Source organism: Ochlerotatus camptorhynchus, unplaced genomic scaffold, assembly GCF_037179485.1.
Source record: "Ochlerotatus camptorhynchus isolate MF236.1 unplaced genomic scaffold, CSIRO-AGI_Acam_v1.1 ptg000043l, whole genome shotgun sequence".
NCBI lineage: Eukaryota > Metazoa > Arthropoda > Insecta > Diptera > Culicidae > Ochlerotatus > Ochlerotatus camptorhynchus.
The window spans coordinates 134,336-143,664 of NW_027040534.1; the positions used below are offsets into that span (position 1 = coordinate 134,336).

The following is a 9,329-nucleotide window of genomic DNA, read 5'->3' on the forward strand; positions in this document are numbered from 1 at the left end:
GCGGCGCCGACTGTGATTGAACCCAGGATTTTTGGGGTGAGAGTCAATCACGCATATCAGATGTCATAAACGTTTTATTAGGGTGCTTCATTTTGAAATAAAGTGTTAAATTTCTTATATGTCACGCTCCAGATCGATTCATAACCCCATAATATTGAACTTGTGCAAAACAGGGTAAAGATTGATTAAGGCTACGATGTTGCGCAAATGGTTTGAAATGTGTATGGGGATTACAATGAAATAATTTTAAAAACCACTTATATCGCCCCAACTTTCGTTCTACTGGCCCATATGTTGAAAATTGTACACGTTGTTTCTATTACAATGACCAAAAATCAGATCAATTTTACAGCATATCAAGAAAGATACAAATGCTAAAAAATACAAAATAGGGTAGATTGACAGATGAAAATGTGCAAGACAACAGCACCAATTTCATCGCAACAATAACAGACTACCACCAAAATTAGAGTAATGTCAGTCAAACTCAATAATTTCCCATAGTAATTCATCGAAATCTCGATGCAAACTTCAATCCATTAAGCCGACCTCTAAACCTTCATTTATTTTTACCATTGTTTGCATAAACTCATATTTTGGGATATTGAATCTAACTTGAGGGTGGCCTTTAAGAAATTCATATTTTTTATTTCAAAAAATTAGGCACTTTCAAATTTGACGCATGGGTGCTCCTATGATGATAGCCTATATTAATTAATTTTAAGGAGAAATCGATTTCACGCCACTTGAACTCGCTCTCAATTGTGTTAAGTACACCGGGCAAGCTGAAATGTGGGGTAAATTGAGACAATTGGCGTAACTATCAGCGAAAGTGAATCATCACTGCGATTATTTTTAGCAGTATAATATATACTGTATATTAGGGTGGGTCAAGTTTGTAAGGTTGATCACAACCCCATGCTCCCCAATGCTCGGTAACTTCCAACAACTACACTTACTAATGACCACGCAAAAGTACTGAATATCTTGAGTCCATGTAAAGATTAATTTTCAATGTCTATTGGTAATCAACTAGCTTGAAGATCAGATATTTTTCTTGTTCTAGGCCTATTATCTTATTTGAATACTCGGTAGCATCTCCTGTTATTACACAGTGAAAAAGAAGCGTGAATTTCAGTTAAGTATGGACAGATAAATGGAGCGACAAGAATCATATTTTTTTTTATTTTGAGTCATGAAATGTTTCAAATGTTGAATAAAATCGATCATTTTTGCATGCAATATTTCTGGAAAGTTCTTAGCTAGCGTGAATGGCATTACAAGTTTAAATGCACAAATGTTTACATCATACGCAGGGATGCAACGGCGCCGGTGGTGTAGTGGTAAGCGTGATTACCTCTCACCCCAGCAGGCCTGGGTTCAATCCCAGTCGGCGCCGCCGGGATGTTCTGAGGCATAACATCTCTGATCACGCCTTCCTTCGGATGGGAAGTAAAGCCGTTGGTCCCCGGTTCATGAGTTGATGGGTCGATAGGTAGGGTCCAGGTGTGGGAGCTGCCTTCCTGACACGTCGGTAGCATTGGTGCTCAGCACGGAAAACAAGCTCGACGGAAAAAACAAACCAAAGGAAAAAAAAATACGCAGGGATGCCAGATTTGAAGACATATATTAATTTTAAGACATTTGAAATTCAAATTCAAAAAATCAAAATGGTAATTATTAACAACCAAGTAGCCAGGTCGTAGCCAGGCGTAAAAATGATCATGTTTCAAGGAAAAGATATTTGCTGCGAAAAACCATTTTCATTGCTGAATTTAATTTGAAAATCGATTTTTTTTTAAATCTCTGATCACAAAAATTACCAGTGTCCTATAGTTTGAAAAATGTTTGTGTGTTCAAAATATTTAATTTTTTAAAAAGTGTTTATATCGTTAAATGCTAGCTTGTATCAGACATTTGATGTATTGTAAGTTGGCAATGTTGGAAAGTGTTTGCTTCTTCTTTCCTTTATTTAATGTCAGTCTCTGTTCCGCAATCTAGTGCCAATCACCGACGGACATCGATTGCCATCCATTGACGGCAATCGAATGCGTAGGAGATATCGCACCCATTCATAGTACATGGGCCGGGACCAACGGCTTTACTTCCCTTCCGAAGTAAGACGTGACCAGAGATTTTTATGCCTCAGAAAAATCCCACCGACCTCGGCTTGGATTGAACCCAGACCCATTGGGGTGAGAAAGCAGTCACGCTTACCACTACACTACTTTTCCGTCGGTCTTGTTTTCCGTGCTGAGCACCAATGCTACCGACGCCAGGGTGCCTCCCACACCTGGACCCTACCCAACTCATGAACACGGGACCAACGGCTTTACTTCCCTTCCGAAGGAAGACGTGATCAGAGATGTTTTATGTATCAGAACATCCCGGCGGCGCCGACTGGGATTGAACCCAGGCCTGCTGGGGTGAGAGGAAATAACGCTTACCACTGGCGCCGCTAATGTTGGAAAGTCCATTAAGAATATTTTTGCTAATCAATGCTAATCTTCGGGATAGAGGGTGTTCCACATCAAATTGCATCACGGAAAAAAAGCTGTAAAAAATTACCTATTGGGCATTTTCTCTTGGAAATTTGGGTAAAAGTAGTTTACAATGTATTGTTTACGCTGATAAAAATACAGTCAGTCAGTTTTTCGAAAGTTGTCACCCGAGTCACCCAAAAAGCAACGTCGCGAAATGATTTTGCGCAAGCACATGGAAAATCCTCAACTCTCTCATCGGGACATCGGAAAACAACTCGGAATCGTGCAGTCAACGGTGAGTCGTGTGATTAAACGTTACTACGAAACTCTGAGCATCGAACGGAAGGAAAAATGCGTTCAGAATGGATGTTATATTAGTGATCAGGATCACAAGCGTGTCGTGAATGCGTTTAAGCGGAATCCCAATGTTTCGATCAGGGATGTGGCCAATAAGTTGAATCTGTCCAAGTCTTTCGTTCAGAGAGCCAAGAACCGGGAGGGACTGCATACGTACAAAGTGCAGAAGGCTCCAAATCGTGACGAACGGCAAAATACGGTAGGAATGTCACGGGCCCGGAAGCTGTATACCCAGATGCTGACGAAGCCTCATTGTCTCATCATGGATGATGAGACTTACGTCAAGCCGGACCTCCGGGGCTACTGTTCTTCACCACCCGGCACATGTTTTATGTTCCGGAGGAAGTAAGGAAGCAGAAACTTTCAAAGTTTTCCAAGAAATACATGATTTGGCAAGCGATCTGCTCATGTTGCAAACGGAGTGCGCCGTTCGTGACAACCGGGACTGTAAACGGGGAGATCTACCTCAAGGAGTGTCTACAGAAGCGTCTGCTTCCTCTGTAGAAGCAACACGAGGGCTCTACGATCTTCTGACCGGATCTAGCTTCGTGCCACTATTCAAATGTTGTCCTGGTACGAAACCAACGGGGTCACTTTACGCATTTGCTTATTAAATTTGGGTAGGGGCAGGAGGGGCAAAGTGGGCATTCCGTTCTTTGGCTCTGGATCTCCAGCTGCATGAAACAAATCAACTGGTAGTAGGTTCAACGTCATTATGACATTGATCCTACCACCAACCAATTTGTTCCGAACGGCCGGAAGACCAAGCTGGGGTATGGGATGCTCACTATGCCCCACCTGTTCACTATGCCCCTCTTACCCCTACCCTGATTATCAATCAAATGCTAAATCCCTTGTGCGAAGTGAAAAGGACAAAATTATCATTAATACAGTGCATGCTGCTTTTAATGGCAATTAAAACACAAGACGTAATGATCAATTTTACCCCCAGTGATCAATTTTCTCCCGATTTACGGTATTTTGTCTGATACTGTAGTACTAACGAATAACACTACGGGTACTAAAATCAGGTTTTGAGAGCCTCGTAAAACCAGTTTCAACGAATCGAATCTTCGAAAATCCAGTAGCCCACATGTTTCATATACAATGTGAAAGGCACTGAAAATTAAAACTGCAAAAACTAAACACCGTTTTCATGCTAATCGACTGTGCGAATTTTTGTCAAGCTTAATTGGGCATTGCTTTCCACCATCAAGTACGATAGATGTCCTCCCGCCAGTGGTGGATAAACCAGTTTTACTGAATGGAGATCTTCAGATAGAAATGTAAAAATGTAGAAATAATATAACGAAAAAAGTGCACAATTATCGATATATTTAATGAAAAGTAAATATCTTCATACAATCTAACGCACATTATCCAACAGCCACATACGATCAAAGGCAGCTCGCTGGTGGTGAGTGCTGCTAATTGAGTGTTAGCTAATTCCAAATTTTACTTACATCGTGTCAATTTGTACCAAAAATCACAGAAAGGAACCAGATTATTACTTTTTCTGCCAAAAACAGTTTATAATCACATCAGACAAAACTATGCGATTATTATGTTTTAATTCTGAGTATTGGTAAAATCAAGAACTGGGTGAAAATAACGAATTTTTTTTTTTTTTTTTTTTTTTTCCTTTGGTTTGTTTTTTCCGTCGATCTTGTTTTCCGTGCTGAGCACCAATGCTACCGACGTGCCAGGAAGGCAGCTCCCACACCTGGACCCTACCTATCGACCCATCAACTCATGAACCGGGGACCAACGGCTTTACTTCCCATCCGAAGGAAGGCGTGATCAGAGATGTTATGCCTCAGAACATCCCGGCGGCGCCGACTGGGATTGAACCCAGGCCTGTTGGGGTGAGAGGTAATCACGCTTACCACTACACCACCGGCGCCGTTAACGAATTTTTTTTATCAGTTTAAAATAAACAAAGATCTATCGAGAAATGTTTTAAAGTTCTAAACTAAAAAAAAACATAGAAAAAAGAAACAATACTTACGTCAAGACTCATAAAAAATAGATTGCACTCCCCAAGTCTATTCACAGCGACGGACCAGAGAAGAGCAAACAGCAAGAGATCCAAAGATGTTTTGTACTTTATGGTGCATTCGTAGCTTTGGCCTCTAAAACACTCGAGAGCTAATATGAATTACTGCTGGTGCTGCTGCTGCTGTTTCTGTTTGTGCCACCGTGCTTGGGCCTGAATCTATGTACTTGCTATTGGCGAGCTGCGGTGATGATTGGCTTCTCGGATGGCTCTTGATTAATTTGATTAAATGTAGGTATATGTGTGCGCCCACCGTGCACCGTTGTATTTGCGGGCTTAATTTGCTTAATTATGCTCGAGCGTTTCCATTCACTGATATTGTGGGTTAATGAGTGAGCAGGTGACCATGTCTTTGAAATTCATTACACTCCTAGGCAAGAAACAATTTCAACTTTACGTGTCACTCACAGTCAGCCAGTCGTTGCGAACAATTACGAAATTGATCAACGACTACGATTGTGTGTTTTTCTGGTTCGCTTGGATCCGTTTCCTTTCCACACTGATGAACACAGAGATATTTTTTTCGTGCACTTGAATTCTTTTTTGCTTCGCTTCAGTACAATTAATTCCCGTCACTTGAAAATTAAAACAAGTTTCACTTGAATTACAAGTCGCGTAGTGCAACCACACGATCCCCTGGAAGCAAATATGTGCGAAAACCCCCAAAATATAACACTGAAATCACGCATACTCTCACTCACGATCTTCTGACTGAGGTTACTTGCGATTTCTTTTCGGTACAAAACGTAAAGGAAAAAATAATATACTAAACGTAAAGCGACCAAATCGGAGACCCCCTAAGATCTACTTCACTCTACCGCTGTGTGTCGTGGCTCGACGTGGGACAAAACGAGACAGAAACCGCGCGACAACCCCCTGCACTCTACTTTCCACCCAAAAAAATAGGAGCAATGCGAGAGAAGACTCGCGAATAACCACTAAACCTTTGAAGAAACACAATGGATAAAAAGCACAACCGAACTCGCGAACACCTGGATGAAGACTGTCGCTCGGTGCCGACTCACCTGGTAAGTTGTAGTAGATGCTCTCCCATCACAGAAGCGTTGGATGGATCAATACATTTACCTCTCACGCAGAACAGCAACGAGCTCAGCTGTACAAGATACTGAGTCTGAGCATAGTGTTGCCGAAGAAATGTGAATATGACAGCGCACAGCAACAGCGGTTCTCAACACTTATACTGTGAACCGAGCTGCCAGAAACTACTTACCACGACCCACGGGTAGGAAGTTGGGTAAAATGGGAATGATTTCAAAATTTCTAAAAACATTTTTAATAGCGAAGTGAGTGGAAACAACCCTGTATTCAGCTTCATGGTCGATCCCAAATAACAATTTTGGTTTTATTAGGGTTCTGTAGATCATGATTTACACTTGTAGAGTGCTTTCAAACCTCGATAAAGCTAGCTAGCGTTGCTTGATATGGGACTATCAACAGTGCACGGTGGTCTAAATTAGTATTATTTTGAAGGATTTCAGGGTATTTATTTGCGGTCATTTTTGCGATGTTTGTTCATTCTTTTGCATTTTTTAGGGTTTTTTTAAAACTCTTTTTCAGGGCAGTATTGAGGTCATTTTAGTGTTGCGAGTTGACCCGGAGTCGATTTTATTTACCATTTTATCTTGAAACTGTATGTATGACCCCGGAACCGCTTGGACCCAGAAGGGTACGAACCTAAGCCCCAAGCTGCTGGTCTTAAGCCAACGGCAATTCCCGGGGTGGGCACTCAAGGTCTCTTTCGGTTCCGGGTCTCAGTGTGTTTGTTCTGTGTACCCGTTCCGATTACTCTCTCAGTGTTCTTAGACCATGTTCACACATTTAAGGTCACTTTTGGACTGATTTGGCGTTTTAGTTCATTTTTTTTTTCATTTTTAGCGTTTAAATTATTTGGCATTTATTTTTGATATGTTGGTATGTATAGCCATGTTAATGCCATTCTCTTTTTGGGCTTCATGTAGTTCGACAGTCAGTTTTAGCATTTTATGACCATTTTGGAATTTTAAGGTCATTTAAGACCTTACCATATGTGTATAAAATATTGGAGGGTGCAAGCTTATAAAATTTATCAAAGTAGCCCACAATCGACAAAAGAACCGCTGTACTAAGCTATAAGCAACCCAACAAACATTGAATGCTGAATAAGAGCTTATTAAGGCTACAATACGCTTCTTCAGCTAAAAAGATGCTTTTAATCAGCTGAAATTATTTGGGAATAGCTTCTGCACCAAATAAAAAATTCATGTAAATTTCTGCGATATATAGCGCAATCGTTAGTAACGCCAGATTTGTCGTAAATTTGCACGATATTTCATGTAAATTTAGACGCGATATCGCATAAATCAGCAATGTTGTAAACAATTTCGTTGTTTATGTGTACCATAGCTCAAAATTAAACGGGAGGAGATGTTACGCGACAATAAAAATTCAGAACTTTTTTTTTGTCTATAGCCATAAACATACTTTTTCATTCGCTGATCTTACATTTTTTTTAACGCTTAGTTCTGCTGTATCAAAAACCTTCATTTTCATTTTCTTATTAATTGTTGCAATTTCTTTGGACATTTTGAATTCTTTAAACGGTGCTTCGATAAATATACAGACCCTCAGACATAGTTTGGAGACTGTTCCATGTAATGCATGACTAAACCATTTATCTTTACATGGTATAATGTCATAAGAGTCATATTTAAGAAAGAGATAGGGAGCTATGGTGCACATTTCCCCAGATAATTTCTCATTGAATGTTTGATTCTAATTCTGGTTTCAGAACTGTATTAAGTTCCGTTATTAATCTTTGAAAAATCACAATAAATATAGAATGTGTAAAGCATAAACTTACACATTGCCTTTTTTCCTCTGCTGAGTTGATCCATTCACGAGAGTTACTGTTTGTTAGATGTTTGTGCTATTATGAAATTATCAATTGGCTGGCCAAGGCGGCCACGGTTTTAAGAAACAAAGCATTCATTTTACCATCAACGGCGAAATAAAAGGTATAAGCCTCTATTCTCTACATTAAGATATACACCGTATGAAAAAATAACGTAATTTTCTGCAATATATAGCGCACATGTCATTTACGCTAGATTTGGCGTAATTTTATTATATGATATTTCATGAAAAATTTAAGCACAATATCGCGTAAATCTGCAATATTGTATACAATCTTATAAGCAATTTCGTTATGTATGCCAACTATAGCTCAAAATTAAACGAGAGAAGATTTTACGCGACAGTTAAAATTCAGAACCTATTTCTGTGTAGTTGTTGAACTTTGTTGAAAATAAACTGTACACAGTTCGAAAAAAAAGTAGTGTAAGTTTCTGTTCAATGTGATGCACGTAAAAGGAGTGTCACATATCATATAAGCTTACATTATAAATCGTGTAAAGTTCTGAGACATTTCATGAAATCTTGCAAATATTGTTTCCAAAAGCCCATACAAGTTGCTCGTTTGCGTGAAATGAAATACAAGTTTACCTGAATGAATGTTTACATTACAATCAAAATTCAGAATTTTTTGCTGTGTGGGTAAATTCTTTGGACTTGTTAATTATCTGCCGGAAAAACTTGAGCGGCATACTAAATTTTGGATAGTTTATACCCCGTTCACATTACAGCGTATAAAACGTGATATACGCTGTCTTGCAATGAGTACTCCAACATCTAGTTTTCACTGGAAATCCTATGTATGAGTGCTCATTGCAAGACAACCTATATTACGTGATATAGGCTGTAATGTTAACGGGGTATTAGAGCAATTAAGATCGTGGACTTTTTGGAGCAAGTTTAAATTTCTTTTAGAGTGGCCCAGTATTGTAGGCGTACCAAATTTGTAGTAATTTTTTTCAAAGAGAAAGTTGATTAAGAAATCAATCAAAATCACTTGCACCCCTGCTTCCAAGTTTGGTTACAAGATTACAAGTCTGGAGAGCATTTTGTGTGGTCGTTGGGGGCTTGTGGTTCTGAATATGGACAAACAAGCACAGATAAATTCTATTCCAACTCTTTACTGATGTAAGCTTGATAGCCCTGAAAAGGGCCGTTTTATTGAAGAGGACATCCATGGCCACTTACGCTTGGCGTGTTTAGTGTAGGTGACAGCATCACGGATCTCATTTTTCAGGAACACCTTCAGAACACCTCGTAAATCAGACCGGAGATACGTCAGACACCGCCACGGCGAGCCAGACAACGGATGGTGGTTATCTCGAAGAATTTGCGTTTGTTTCTGAATATGGCGATGAGTGTACAAAATATTACGCAATTCCATCCTCCCTATTCGCACGCGCCCGAGGATCGAAGGCGAATGCCACTTCGACTTGTTTCGTCTACTTACTACTCTCTGACGACTGTGCTGGGGAAGCAGCATATGCATGTAGGTTAGACTGATGCAAAATTTGAAACAGTAC

The 9,329-nt window shown here is 39.8% G+C and overlaps 1 protein-coding gene across 2 annotated transcripts in view; it reads right to left on the reverse strand.

Moving 5' to 3' along the window:
* The window catches only part of Duox (dual oxidase), a 111,837-nt gene extending 105,933 nt beyond the window's left edge, over window positions 1-5,904 (reverse strand). Inside the window, exon 1 of one of the 2 annotated variants that reach the window (XM_065237472.1) lies at window positions 5,841-5,904. The gene's annotated coding sequence lies outside the window, so the exon portion shown is untranslated. Of the gene's footprint in view, window positions 1-5,714 lie in introns of both variants that reach the window. The other variant, XM_065237461.1, reaches the window with a different exon arrangement.
* Between the last annotated feature and the right edge of the window lie 3,425 nt (window positions 5,905-9,329).